The sequence below is a fragment of the Ruditapes philippinarum genome, unplaced genomic scaffold (assembly GCF_026571515.1).
Source record: "Ruditapes philippinarum isolate M1 unplaced genomic scaffold, ASM2657151v2 ctg3412_1_1_1_1, whole genome shotgun sequence".
Classification (NCBI taxonomy): Eukaryota; Metazoa; Mollusca; class Bivalvia; order Venerida; family Veneridae; genus Ruditapes; species Ruditapes philippinarum.
The window spans coordinates 69,308-84,394 of NW_026864033.1; the positions used below are offsets into that span (position 1 = coordinate 69,308).

The 15,087-nt window shown below is 32.5% G+C and overlaps 1 long non-coding RNA gene across 1 annotated transcript; it reads left to right on the forward strand.

The window, feature by feature from the left end:
• Positions 1–10,555: 10,555 nt before the first annotated feature.
• LOC132724210 (uncharacterized) lies at positions 10,556–14,970 on the forward strand. The gene is made up of 3 exons (XR_009624874.1): positions 10,556–10,633; positions 13,355–13,396; positions 14,875–14,970. It is a non-coding gene; the product is annotated as an uncharacterized LOC132724210 (long non-coding RNA).
• The last annotated feature ends 117 nt before the right edge of the window (positions 14,971–15,087 follow it).

Genomic DNA, 15,087 nt, shown 5'->3' on the forward strand with positions numbered 1-15,087 from the left:
TGTTGTCTAAACGACCCTCATATTCTTCTGACCCGATCTTTTTTGAACATTAAAAAAACATTTATACTGTATTTATTACTTGTTGTTTGTTTTGTAGCTGAAATTTAATACGGTTATCCGAGTACTATTCAACTTATTTGCTATTTGAAGAGTAATGTTGTTTCTATAATTTAATATTACTTAATGCATTTCATAGTGAGACAAACTTTAGACTTATCAATTTTTGTTTCAAATGATTTCTACTGGTTTGGTGTGATGCTATCGTTTTATCTTCGCCACTAATGAAAGCATTAATGTTTTGTGTATACAGCTTCATATGGTGTATTTAGGTAACGGCCTACATAACAGCTTCAAAAACTGCACTTTTATTTCCTGGTACAGCACGCCTTCTAAGGCCAAGGGGGATCTTAGCTTCCTGTTTAACTGTCTGAGGCAACAGTAATGAAATAAAAATACTCAATGAAAGTAGTAATCTAAAATGAAATAGAAATACACTTGTCAATGTCCTGCATCGTTTCCCATAGTAAAAACTCACCAAATACGTGTGTTCATATATTCTTCTACCATTATCTACACTCAAATCTTTCAGTAAATACTTCTTACATATATTTATTTATTTCTATATTCAGAAATATGTTTCTTTCTAAGGGGGCAATACTTATATAAGGTTACTCCAATTATTGTTATTGCATAGTATTGTAAATGTTCTTGGAATTAAGGTTAACAGCACATTATTTGATATTCATAAAATCTTTATTTTGTAAAGAATATTAATGTATTTTCAGCTTGACTATCTAACAAATAGGAGAGCTACACTTCTCACGTTGACATTGTCATGGCATAAAATAGTTATGCGCACTATGCGCACAATTTTGCACTTACATAATTCCAATTTACAGACAGGAGTTCAACACTCGATCAAATATTTGAATTTTGACCGTTGTTGGACTAAGATTTAATATAGAAAATGATCAGGCTTACAAGTTTACCATCCCAATTTTTTCAAAGTCTATCCATTGTTTTCTTTGATAATTTGCATACATTTTCAGCATCATCAAAAGAGCATTCACACACAAGCGCCCGGACAGAACGTTATATTAACTAGTTGCATTCCAGGGAAAATTGCATGCGTAATTGTTCTAGATATGATGCTGAAAATGTTTGCAAATACAGATTAATACAATAGGTCTTGTTTAGGCCATATTATAGCCTACCAATAACTCCCAATTCTTACCATTATGCTTGGCGCAAGGCAGATATAATCGGCCATTTTGGACGGAATCCCATGACAAACATTCTCTGACACACTCCCGCCCCGATCTCCATTGATTACTCACCTGATCGTAAAGCAATGGCGTTGGTTTTTGATAATGATAATTTCATTGTAAGAGTATCCGGCAAAATATTACTACTCGTATTAAATCGTCTCCTATTTATAAGTTAAGGAAAATAAAAGATAATAATAGAAAACACTTAAAAAAAGATCTAGTGAACGAGTGAAAATATAATACTTGGTGTTCAAGGGTGAAATATATTTCAAATATTTTTACTTGTTTTGCCGCATAACGTCATGCGTTCTTCTTCATGACATCATTACACCATGACGTCACCGAACAAAACTTTCTCGAATTTTGTTACATTTTCAACTTAAAGGCACATTATGCCTCAGAAATTCATATTTATAAAATTATTTAGAAATGTCAAACATGTGTTTATAATATTTAAATAATTGATTTAGGGTATGCTAGATGTTTCACAGCTGATTGTACAGTAATGTGTCGTAAATGTAGCAAAATGTAAGCAATGCAGTATAAAGTCGTGTATAAATTATCCGACAAAAACAACACGAAAAAAAAAAATAAACGCAATATTATTCTAACACCGGAAGACGAAAATACGAAAATTAAGAAAATAAAGCGGGGCAAAGTTAATTAAATAAAACTTCGCGCCACGTTGGCGCTGAGCGAGATGTACAAAACGTAGGCGGGCGCGGAGTGAAAACACGCTAATACGCGGGGCGCGGTGGAAGTTTTAGAAATAAAACGTCGCACCGCGGGTGCGGGAGCGAGAATTACGAAACAAAATGCTTGGGAAAACACGCAAATTAGAAATAAAAAGAATGAATAAAACCGGGGAGGGGGCGGAGCAAAAACACGGTTATAAGTGGGCGCGCGGGGCGAAAAGACGAGTTTTTAACTACAAAAGCTGCGGGGTCGCGGAGCGAAAACACGCTAATTAGCGGAGACCCGGGGCGTAAAAGGGAAAGTTTTGTAGAATAATTTGGCAGGGGCTGGAATAACAGCACGTTTATTAGCGCCCTATAACAATAAATATTTCTCTTCGCGGCCCAGCCATTTCACAATTTAATCTCGACTTTTCGCCCCGCGCCCCCGCTGATTAGCGTGTTTTCGCTCCGCACCCCGCCATTATAAATTGATAAATCTCGACTTTTTGCTTGGCGGCGTCGTGGGGCGAAAACACGAATTGCACAAATCAGCCACTATAGTGTAACATTAAAATAAAGACTTGATCACATAGATAAAATAGCTTGAACAATAAGCATTTTCGTAACATATATAAAACTGTTTATGGATCTGATGAAGTCGGTGACAAAAATATTTTATCACAATGTAAACAGATCAGGTCTTCTTTCAAATCATTAAACTTGCGAAAATAGAATCGATTTTTATATACAAATTGAAATATATATCCCAATATAATTTTAGTCTACAAAATAAATTTCATAGGCTTATCTTTAAACTGATAAGTTTTGTAACTTATTTCATACAGCGCAACATGAAAATAACAGGCGACTCCTTACTTTATGAAATGATAAAATTACTGAACTTTTAAAACAGGTTTAAATGGATATATTAACACAGGTAAAAAATGAATAATCAAACAACGGAACGTATTAAGGAATCTTTGGTTTCCTCAAATCCCCGGCAGAACTCGGTAAGCGACTCGGTATCGATGTTAAGTGTTCGAGGCCCTAATCCTGAAGACAAGTCTGACGAAAGCGAATCTCTGGCGCAAACTTCGTTTGCAGGGGACGCTGATGAAAAGATTAAGGATCCATGTGCAGTTTGTTTTACCAATCGTAATTTTCCAAAGAAAGCTACTCACCTATGTAATGATTGTGGACTTTTGGGACATTTTCTGTGCGAACAGTGTTTGGGCTTTCACAAGAAGTTTACCGACCACAAGTCTGTTAAATCCTTCGCTGCAGCAAAATACAAGAGAGGGTTTGTTAAATCTTTAAATAACCTTCTTAGCTTTGACTAGGATTCATTATTTTATCTTAAGATATCCGTTGTCTTGCCAATTTTCTGTTCTATTATATCATAGCCTATTCAGGTCATTTCTTATAAACATAATGAAATACATTGTAAAGGTAAAATTCAACGCATGTATAAACACATGTATTAAACCAAAGTCGCATTCACCATCGATCCAATGAATGTCAGATCCATAGTTTGAAAACTTTGTTTTAAGGTTAGACAACCCTAATGGACACTATAAGGAATAGAAAAAAATGACCCTTTACAAGAAATTACAGAATTATAAATAGTCTATAAATCATACTTATGGAAACTATTTTCCCAAATTTTGATAATAACTAAGAAACAAATAATAATATTCAGCTAATAAATGACTGAAGCCAAAACAGTATTTCTTTTCAAAACGTTTTAAGTACAGTTGAGACCGTCTTAATGACTCCTTGTTTGTCATCCTATTTTATATCTACCTAAGTATACTGCATTATCATGCCAATCGACTCCGGTTGAGATTGTTTAACGATACAATTTTTACTCCCAAAATTATAAGTTGAACACGATAACGTTTGCATTAATCGGTCGTACCAATTTGATTAAATGGTTTGTTCAAGTTCTTTAATGATTACATTTTGCATTTTTATTGCAATATAGAAAAATAAAAGTGGATATAGACACGCAAGTCCGAGAAGCGTAGTGTTTAGAGAGTTCAGGTTATTAACGTGTTTTGTTCGAGTTCAAATCTGCAATTGTGCACATTTTTTAAGTTTGTTCTTTATTTTCAGAATATACTTTTCATAGTGTGTCACGTAATTTTTCATTTTCTCTTTCATAATGTTTTGCACAATTTTAAGATAAACTTATGACGGTTAAGCATAATTGAATGTATTTGATTTTAATTTAACTGTCATTGAACAGATCTAATAGTTTATTTTATCCTTTTCAGTGGATTACTGATTTATCCGTTAAAATTATATTGATAATTTCACAGAGAAAATTATCAAAATATAAATTCACACTTTTCATTGGCGAAACTACTTTTTTAATTTTCCCCATGTGGTACCTCAATTTATTTTTTGCTGACAATTCTGACAATATCAGGGCTTATTTGAGAAACGTCAAGCTATTTTGATAAATAACTTGAATTTCAAAAGTAATAAAAAGAAGAAAACTTACTTCAATTCATTTAAACTACCAATCAACAAATATCGTCTCTAATTTTTTTGTTCATTTTTACAGTCTGAAAAATGCAAGTCCTTCCACATAAAAACAGCTCTTGATGACATTCGGGCATATTTAAGCATCCTACGAGCAATAACTGCCTAATGCAATATGAAAATTTGAAAAGCAATGGCAGCCATCAGCCCGAAAAATAAGTAAACAACCCATCGTTCGTAAGGCAGCCTTTCAACAATTCCATGTTTCCAATTTCCTAGCCCCTTTTTAAATGTTTACACATCTGTCAACACTTATTTATTTCTGTAAGAATCCTAAAAAAGTTTTCTTTCTTCTAAACAGATATATGACTAACAAATCCAAATGATATCCCTCTGAATCAAACACAATTATTTTCCTCCCGTGAAATACACAACTTTTAAAAATGGCTGCAGCTTATATTTCACAATCCAGGTCTAATATAAATTCCCAGTAAGTAACAGAAATAAGGTCGGATGGTGTGACTTCTTCTTCTATTAGATGTGTTTGTGTTTATTATTTAAACAAGCAATCTTTCATATTTTTTTTAATAAAATGAATAATATCACCGCCATTTAACGTTGAATGTCGAACTTATTTTCAGCCCACGACTTCTTGTACTTTATGAGAAATTCGACTGATAGAGGCTACCAATGGGGAAAACAAATTTTAATATTTAAGTTAATATTAAGGAAATTTCGTTTTAACTTGTTTTTAAGCATAAAATAAAAAGAAAAAATGTTTTTTTTGTTGTGTAAGATGTAATTTTATCTAAAATTGTGAAATTTAATAACAGTATAAAATAAAATTCACGCAGAACGAAAATCCAGTTCGTTTAAAAAAAAATAAAAAAAATAAACAGCCCTAAAAACAAAAAGGAAAGAGAAAAGGCTTATCCACGATTCCAGCCAGGGTACAGAGCAAACACTCTACAATAATGCTATTATGCTAATTCGTTGTTTTTTAATATGTTTATTAAACTTGAAATGATTTCATAGAGATCATTTCATTGTTTGTTTATTGAATTCGCAATCATTTCAAAGAAATCAATATAATTGTTATATAAAACTTTTCAGTAAAATTAACAATCTGAAGGCAGAAAAAGATAATCTCGATGAGTAAGTTTATCTAATATTTTCTTAAGTATATATATTAGAAAACACTCCACTTCACTCCATTTCACCTATTGTATAGTTATATTTATTTTTGCTTTATCTTCTTAAACACAGACAGGTGTTTGAATATCTACCTGGCTCCATTCTCGCTTCTTCGTAAGGAAACCAACAAAAAGCGGTAAATGTTAGTTATTGGGCCGGTCAGATGATAATGACTAAGAATATATGTTTTAGCTAGATATATTTTGTTTTGATATACCATCTTGAATCACAACCATTTGTACGTGTGTAAAATGTCTTTATCATTTTTAGATTTAAATACACCATAACAAAGATAATAAAATTAACGAAATTTAAATGTAAGTATGACAGTCCATTATACGTGTGAAGTTCATAAGTTTATGTATAAGGTTCATACAATTTCAGAATACTTCGTCAATCAGAGAAACAAGTCACAGCAAAGGAACATGAAATTCAAACACTAAAAGAGGAACATGAAAAAATGCTTCAAATGAAGGATCAGTAAGTGTTTTAAAAAAATGTTGAGACTTTTATATCTTACTCATTTGAAAATTTAAAAAAAACCATAACGATGATAATGAAATGCATCAAAGATAATGTTAGTATGACAGAATATTACTTTGTGTATAAGGTTAATAAATTTTCAGAAAACTTCGTCAATCGATGGAACAAATCAAAGCAACGCAACGTGAAATAAAAACGCTTAAAGACGAACATGGGCAAACGATTAAGGAGAAGGATGAGTAAGATTTTAATATTTTTTTTAATAAGACTTTTATATTGAACACTAGGTGACAGGTGTTGGCTGGCTTTAGTTTATTAAAAGATTCCTCGTATCAAGTGTTGATAAGTTATTTTTTTTTAACTTTTTATTAGGGCTTACATTCAAAATAAAACCAAACTTGAAAACCAGTCTATACATGGTAGCTTATCTAATTTCAAATTCTGAAAACCAGTTTAAAGCATAAGGAGTAGTCCTGTCAAACTACTAATTATATCATAGAATAATGTTTCATTATATAAACAACCCTACTAAACAGAGGCTCTTTCACATTTTGGTGATCTGTTTAAATAAGACCCATCGTCACTTGAAGACTTGAACTATCACCTTGTTCTTACGTTAAACGTTTTTTTGAGGGTTTCAAATTGCTGTTGGTGTCAAGTCAATATTAGGGAGCAATCTTTCATATTTTGATTCGATATGAAATGCAGGAATTTAGTTGGAAAGTTTTATAAAACGTAAGCATAAAGGTTGTCTATAGACAAAGATAAAACAAAGAGGAAGAAGAACAGATTTAAGGACATGATATATGTAGTTATTTCAAATTAGCAAGGTTGGCTTTGACAATATTATATATGGTGATACATGTATATATCCGAAAATCGGGCTTGGCGTTATAATGTTCATTTCTGTATACATGTAAATAAAAATAAAAAAATAAAAAGTATATATTTTTAAACAGAACCATTCAAAAACTGCAAACAGAAAAGAAAATGGATCAACGAAAGAATAGTGGCAAGAGAAATACAGGATCAAACAGCCTGGAGGAGAAATTAAGAAGCGCCCAAGACGAAATTGATGAACAAACATACAGGTTGCTATTAATTAGACACACCTTTTTTTACTATGACGTAATGAAAGGAGATAGAGTGTATTGAATTTAAGAAAATTATGTTGTTGAAAGTGTATATTTTGAGTTTAATCATATCACCTTTGAGTAGCACTATAGATATCATGTCAATAATTCATCATTATTGTATAAATGACCATATTGTAAGTGAATAACCAACAGATCAGGAAAATTACAATTTGGGTTGAAACTATTATACCGGGACTAAAGATGCACAATGAGACGCAACAGTGATATCTTAATACATATATGAAACATATTAAATTGAAAGTGCTTCATTCCATTTTAAGATTTATGGAAACGCTTTTGCAAAAGTAAAAAGGTGATTGTTTTTCTTAAACGTTTTCAGAATTCAAATTTATTACCACTTATTCATAATGTTTTCTAATCTCTTAAACAAATTGTATTAGTAATAAGTTTTATTATAAATATGATGCTTTGTTGAATGTATCACATAAACAATTACACCAAACAAAAAGAAAGCTGTATTGTTCTTATGTGTGATTTGAAATGACAGTGCTAACGTTATAACACAATGAGTCTTTTACTGTTTGATATTGTTTAAATTCGTAGAGATATATAATAAAAGGGCAATGATAAGATAATTATTTATCTATTACTTATATCAAGCGGTCATGGATTTTTTCCTAGAACAGTTTATAATTGGAGCTTCCAATTCACTCGAAAAGTCAAATGCAATTCCATTTCAATATCTTTGTTTATTTTCAATAATTTCATAATTTCTAGATCTTAAAAAAACATTTAGACCTAATGGTGTAATAAAAAGTAAGATATAAATATTGTTTTACTTAAAGATGTTTTTATTGGAAACAGTTTTGCGTATTTAATTAAATTGCATAAGCGCTTGATTTATTTAAGAACAACGGCTAGCTTATTTATAAACGCTTCAAGCAATTACAAATCTTTGCATAACAAATGTATATATGATTTACTATTGTATCAATAATTAAGAAAATAATGTGCAAATGACAGCATTCAAATGCTGATGATGCTTTTTATTCAAACAGTAATACAAAATTTTTCATTTGCTATTTTAGCTCACCTTCACAAGATGCTAAGCATGAGTTGGACATCGACAAAGGCCAGAATGATAAATGTGAATTGCAGCGAAAACAGAGGTATTTTAGAGTGTAATTAATGTTTTTAAATGCAAGCATATTAGCCTACTTTTGGAGGTAAATGTTCAGTCATATACGATTTCGTTTATAATTTTAAGAATATTCTTTACAAAAATAAAGTATACAAATATAATAAAACACAGAACAGAATGATGTTTATTTTCCTTTACAGTGAAATTAATAAACTTGAAAAGGAAATCAAGCAACTTAAGAAGGATAATGATGATTTAAAGAAGTAGGTTCCATTATTTTTCACATTTATGTTTAGGAAATATATTTGAGTGCATTGTTGTAGGGCCGATGCAAGGCTAAAAATGGTCTCAGGTCGATCTGAGGGTAACTAGTAACCGACGCTGAAAAGCCTTTTACTCTATCACAATTCATTGAGAAGTAGCAGCACTTTGAAATCAGTTTTGATGGGAAAAAAACCAATGCAAAATAGTGATTTTTGGCAATTTTAAGACGTCCCGCTGTTGCCATGGTACAGGAAATTTACGATTGAGCATGCTGTTACAGAGACTATGGTGTAGTCAACATTTGTGCCAAGTTTCATTAGTATTGAAGCATTTTTCACAGTTTCATAGCAGTTTGAACTTGTTACAGGAGGCTTTTCAATGAAAACGGCCATTTTTCGCAATATGCTCATGGGATAAAAGGTTAAACTTTTCCCTCATATAAGCGTGTTTCGACGGCTTTTTGCCCCCTCCCTTTTCTGAGGCCTCAGACTGTCAAAAAATGCCTTATTTAGGCCTCAAACACTGGTTTTCGTTTGAGAAATGTTGTTAAAAAAGTGACCTCTTTTTCGGCGCGATCCAAATGTTACATCAGGGGGTTGTCAGAAGGGGGATGTGTCTCCTTCTGTTTGCGGGGTTTGAAGGGGAATGAGTCCCCCTCATCGCCAAGAAAATTTTGGACATATGACAGGCTAAAAATTGTCTCAGGTCGATCTTAGGGTAATTAGTAACCGACGCTGAAAAACCTTTGACTCTATCTCAATTCCTTGAGAGGTTGCAGAACTTTGAAATCAATTTTGATGGGAAAAAAACAATGCAAAATATTGATTTTTGGCAATTTTGAGACGTCCCGCCGTTGCCATGGTAACAGGAAATTTACGATTAAGCATGCTGTTACAGAGGCTATGGTGTAGTCAACATTTGTGCCAAGTTTCATCAGTAATGAAGCATTTTTCATATTTTCATAGCAGTTTGAACTTGTTACAGGAGGCTTTTTAATGAAAACGGCCATTTTTCGCAATATGCTCATGGGGTAAAAGGTTGATTAAAAGAAATGTCAAAAAACAACAATTTTGCACAAAAATTCAGTGTTAGGGCACGTGTTAACATGGAAAATCTGGTTTTTGGGTAATTCCAAGGCTTTTCATCATACATTTTGTATTTTGCTAACCTTTTCCCTCATATAAGCGTGTTTCGACAGCTTTTTGCCTCCCCCTTCTCTGAGGCCTCAGATATTGAAAAAATGCCCTATTTAGGCCCCAAACACTGGTTTTCATTTGAGAAATGTTGTTAAAAAAGTGACCTCTTTTTCGGCGCGGTTTCCCATTCAAATATTACATCAGGGGGTTGCCAGAAGGGGGATGTGCCCCCTTCTGTTTGGGGGGGGGGTTGAAGGGGGGCGAATCCCCCTCATCGCCAAGAAAAATTTTGGACATGTGACAGGCTAAAAATGGCCTCAGGTCGATCTTAGGGTAACTAGTAACCGACGCTGAAAAGCCTTTTACTGTATCTCAATTCATTGAGAAGTAGCAGCACTTTGAAATCAGTTTTGATGGAAAAAAAGCAATGCAAAATAGTGATTTTTGGCAATTTTGAGACGTCCCGCCGTTGCCATGGTAACAGGAAATTTACGATTGAGCATGCTGTTACAGAGGCTATGGTATAGTCAACAATTTTGCCAAATTTCATCAGTATTGAAACATTTTTCATAGTTTCATAGCAGTTTGAACTTGTTACAGGAGGCTTTTCAATGAAAACGGCCATTTTTCGCAATATGCTCATGGGGTAAAAGGTTAGTTTTAATATTTATTGAATCTCCATGTCATGTTGTTCCTGGTATATTGTATAACGTGTGTACTAGTTTTGGTGTGAAACGTATATTGATAAGTTACCCTTTATGTAAAATGCTACATATTTAACATCCAAAGTTCTACATCCTTATTTCAGCACAAAAACAGCGGATGAACTCAAGAAGAAGATAGAAGATATTAAAGAATTAAAGAACAAACTAACCACTGCTGAAAGGTTATCTATTGTTTAGTTCATAAAATGAATTGATTTTTGCTATTTATGTAAAAAAAATCTATCATTTTATCATAATTTATATATTTTCAATTATTTTATTGTATAGTTATGAGTACTATAAGTAAATGGCACACGGTTCGTTAGTTGTTTATGTGTTATGCGCTATTTTTCCCGTTGCAGTAAAATTAAAAGTCTCGAAAATGAAAAGGATCGCCTTACAAAGTAAGTATATATTTGTGTCATTTAATGTTAAGCCGTATTTACACTTGAGTGTTGTCAATAAATACATGTATATCTATGCAATCATGTGATAAAAATACATTCTTGCCTATCACACAAAAGTATCTACTGTTTAAACCAATGCTAAAAAAACCTGTCTTAAATTCCAGTGTAAGGCAAGTTGCGAGCTAAGAATGACATCATTACTGAGCGCCTTTTATGAATGCAATGACGTCATTTTGCCGATATGAATGAAGTTGTAATTTCCTACGCTACTATAAAAAACGCTTAATAAAAATATTAGTTTCATAATTTCTTTCCGAAATATAATTAATTTGTTATATGCAAGAAAAAACAATAAAAAACCTGGATGGCGTAACAGACCGGAATATCTAGCTGAGTTATTGTAAAGCGGAAGCTTGACAAAACTTCGTTACTGCCGCAAACAGTAACCTTCGGTCTAGATATTCCGGCCTGTACCGGTAATTGAAGTTAGCTAATTATAAGGAAGGATACATTGAACATAGATAATCATATTAAATTCTAGGTCCCATATAAAAATGCTTTATAAGGTAGACGCTATCCGCGGGACGTTCATGTATATGACTCAGACTTCATACTGTGATAGTTGTCATCAAAGATATAACTGTAATGGCACACTAGCAAAATTATTGTTTCCTTTACCTTTGAAAGTTGGTGATAATTTTTGTCTAGATCAAAAATCTAAATGTGTTGCCGTCGTTTTAAATTGTTTTTAAAACTTGCACTTCTTCGATCATAATATCATGACATTTAAATACCAAGTCAAATTATCAATAGTAGCATGGCTTAGAATTATGGTCATTATATTTTAAAGATGTGACCCTTAGTCATCCTTTTTGACGTTGACTTAGCGTGATTTAAACAAAGACAAAACCACCCTGTGACCTTCACCAATCTTTAGAAAAGTACATTAAAAGTATGTGCATAAGTAAAGTCAGGGAAATTGAATTGATTGCAATATTTTTAAATTATTAAATACTGTTCACGTATAAGAAATGTAGCATACCCGGCTCGAAGAATGTTTAAACATTTCAAAAGTTAGCCGTGAACGCAAACCTATTGAATTACATGTTTAATAAGACAAAGATAAAACAGTTTTTCATTTTGATTTAAAAACAAAATGCGAGGTCAAAGTCTTTTTAAGGTTTTGTGTGGAAGCAATACTTTACAATGACCGAGGTCTTTTTTCCTTGGGAATAGCCTATTTTGTACATCGGCAAGTGTCTTACTTAACTGTACAAACTTTAAACTAATAACTTAAAATAGTTCATAGATTACTTATGTTGTAAACTTAGTATAGGACATAAACACGTTTTACCAAATGTATAAAATAATAAGATGTATTTTAAAGCAATACGATTTATCGTATAATCGGATATTATTTATTTCAAAATTTTTCATTTAAAAGATAAAATTTTTACTTAAGACATTTGCAACAAGAGAAGAATCAAGTGATGAAAACGAGCAGACAATCGGAAAACTGAAAGAAGAACACAAGAAACTAATTGGCGAAATGGACGAGTAAGCTTAATTTTCAACACCTTAACTTTATTTTGAAAATTTTGGACATTTGACTGGCTAAAAATGGCCTCAGGTCGATCTTAGGGTAACTAGTAACCGACGCTGAAAAGCCTTTTACTCTATCTCAATTCATTAAGAAGTTGTAGCACTTTGAAATCAGTTTTGATGGAAAAAACAATGCAAAATAGTGATTTTTTGGCAATTTTGAGACGTCCCGCCGTTGCCATGGTAACAGTAAATTTACGATTGAGCATGCTGTTACAGAGGCTATGGTGTCGCCAACATTTGTGCCAAGTTTCATCAGTATTGAACTTTTTTTCATAGTTTCATAGCAGTTTGAACTTGTTACAGGAGGCTTTTCAATGAAAACGGCCATTTTTCGCAATATGCTCATGGGGTAAAAGGTTAGTTTTAATATTTATTGAATCTCCATGTCATGTTGTTCCTGGTATATTGTATAACGTGTGTACTAGTTTTGGTGTGAAACGTATATTGTGTTGAATTATATTTTGTTAACATTTTCCCTCATATAAGCGTGTTTCGACAGCTCCCCCCCCCCTTTCTGAGGCCTCAGACAGTGAATAAATGCCCTATTTAGGCCCCAAAACACTGGTTTTCGTTTGAGAAATGTTGTTAAAAAAAGTGACCTCTTTATTGGCGCGGTCCCCATCCAAATGTTACATCAGGGGGTTGCCAGAAGGGGGATGTTCCCCCTTCTGTTTTGGGGGGGGGGGTTGAAGGGGGCGGAGTCCCCCCTCATCGCCAAGAAAATTTTGGACATGTGACAGGCTAAAATATTTATGTAAAAAGATCCATAATTTGATCATTTTTTTATTTATATATTTTCAATTATTTTATTGTATAGTTATGAGTACTATAAGTAAATGGCACACGGTTCGTTAGTTGTTTATGTGTTATGCGCTATTTTTCCCGTTGCAGTAAAATTAAAAGTCTCGAAAATGAAAAGGATCGCCTTACAAAGTAAGTATATATTTGTGTCATTTAATGTTAAGCCGTATTTACACTTGAGTGTTGTCAATAAATACATGTATATCTATGCAATCATGTGATAAAAATACATTCTTGCCTATCACACAAGAGTATCTACTGTTTAAACCAATGATTAAAAACCTGTCTTAAATTCCAGTGTAAGTCAAGTTGCGAGCTAAAAATGACATCATTACTGAGCGCCTTTTATGAATGAATTACGTTCTTACAATGACGTCATTTTGCCGATATGAATGAAGTTGTAATTTCCTACGCTACTATAAAAAACGCTTAATAAAAATATTAGTTTCATAATTTCTTTCCGAAATATAATTAATTTGTTATATGCAAGAAAAAACAATAAAAAACCTGGATGGCGTAACAGACCGGAATATCTAGCTGAGTTATTGTAAAGCGGAAGCTTGACAAAACTTCGTTACTGCCGCAAACAGTAACCTTCGGTCTAGATATTCCGGCCTGTACCGGTAATTGAAGTTAGCTAATTATAAGGAAGGATACATTGAACATAGATAATCATATTAAATTCTAGGTCCCATATAAAAATGCTTTTATAAGGTAGACGCTATCCGCGGGACGTTCATGTATATGACTCAGACTTCATACTGTGATAGTTGTCATCAAAGATATAACTGTAATGGCACACTAGCAAAATTATTGTTTCCTTTACCTTTGAAAGTTGGTGATAATTTTTGTCTAGATCAAAAATCTAAATGTGTTGCCGTCGTTTTAAATTGTTTTTAAAACTTGCACTTCTTCGATCATAATATCATGACATTTAAATACCAAGTCAAATTATCAATAGTAGCATGGCTTAGAATTATGGTCATTATATTTTAAAGATGTGACCCTTAGTCATCCTTTTTGTCGTTGACTTAACGTAATTTAAACAAAGACAAAACCACCCTGTGACCTTCACCAATCTTTAGAAAAGTACATTAAAAGTATGTGCATAAGTAACGTCAGGGAAATTGAATTGATTGCAATATTTTTAAATTATTAAATACTGTTCACGTATAAAACATTTAGCATACCCGGCTCGAAGAATGTTTAAACATTTCAAAAGTTAGCCGTGAACGCAAACCTATTGAATTACATGTTTAATAAGACAAAGATAAAACAGTTTTTCTTTTTGATTTAAAAACAAAATGCGAGGTCAAAGTCTTTTTAAGGTTTTGTGTGGAAGCAATACTTTACAATGACCGAGGTCTTTTTTCCTTGGGAATAGCCTATTTTGTACATCGGCAAGTGTCTTACTTAACTGTACAAACTTTAAACTAATAACTTAAAATAGTTCATAGATTACTTATGTTGTAAACTTAGTATAGGACATAAACACGTTTTACCAAATGTATAAAATAATAAGATGTATTTTAAAGCAATACGATTTATCGTATAATCGGATATTATTTATTTCAAAATTTTTCATTTAAAAGATAAAATTTTTACTTAAGACATTTGCAACAAGAGAAGAATCAACGTGATGAAAACGAGCAGACAATCGGAAAACTGAAAGAAGAACACAAGAAACTAATTGGCGAAATGGACGAGTAAGCTTAATTTTCAACACCTTAACTTTATTTTGAAAATTTTGGACATTTGACTGGCTAAAAATGGCCTCAGGTCGATCTTAGGGTAACTAGTAACCGACGCTGAAAAGCCTTTTA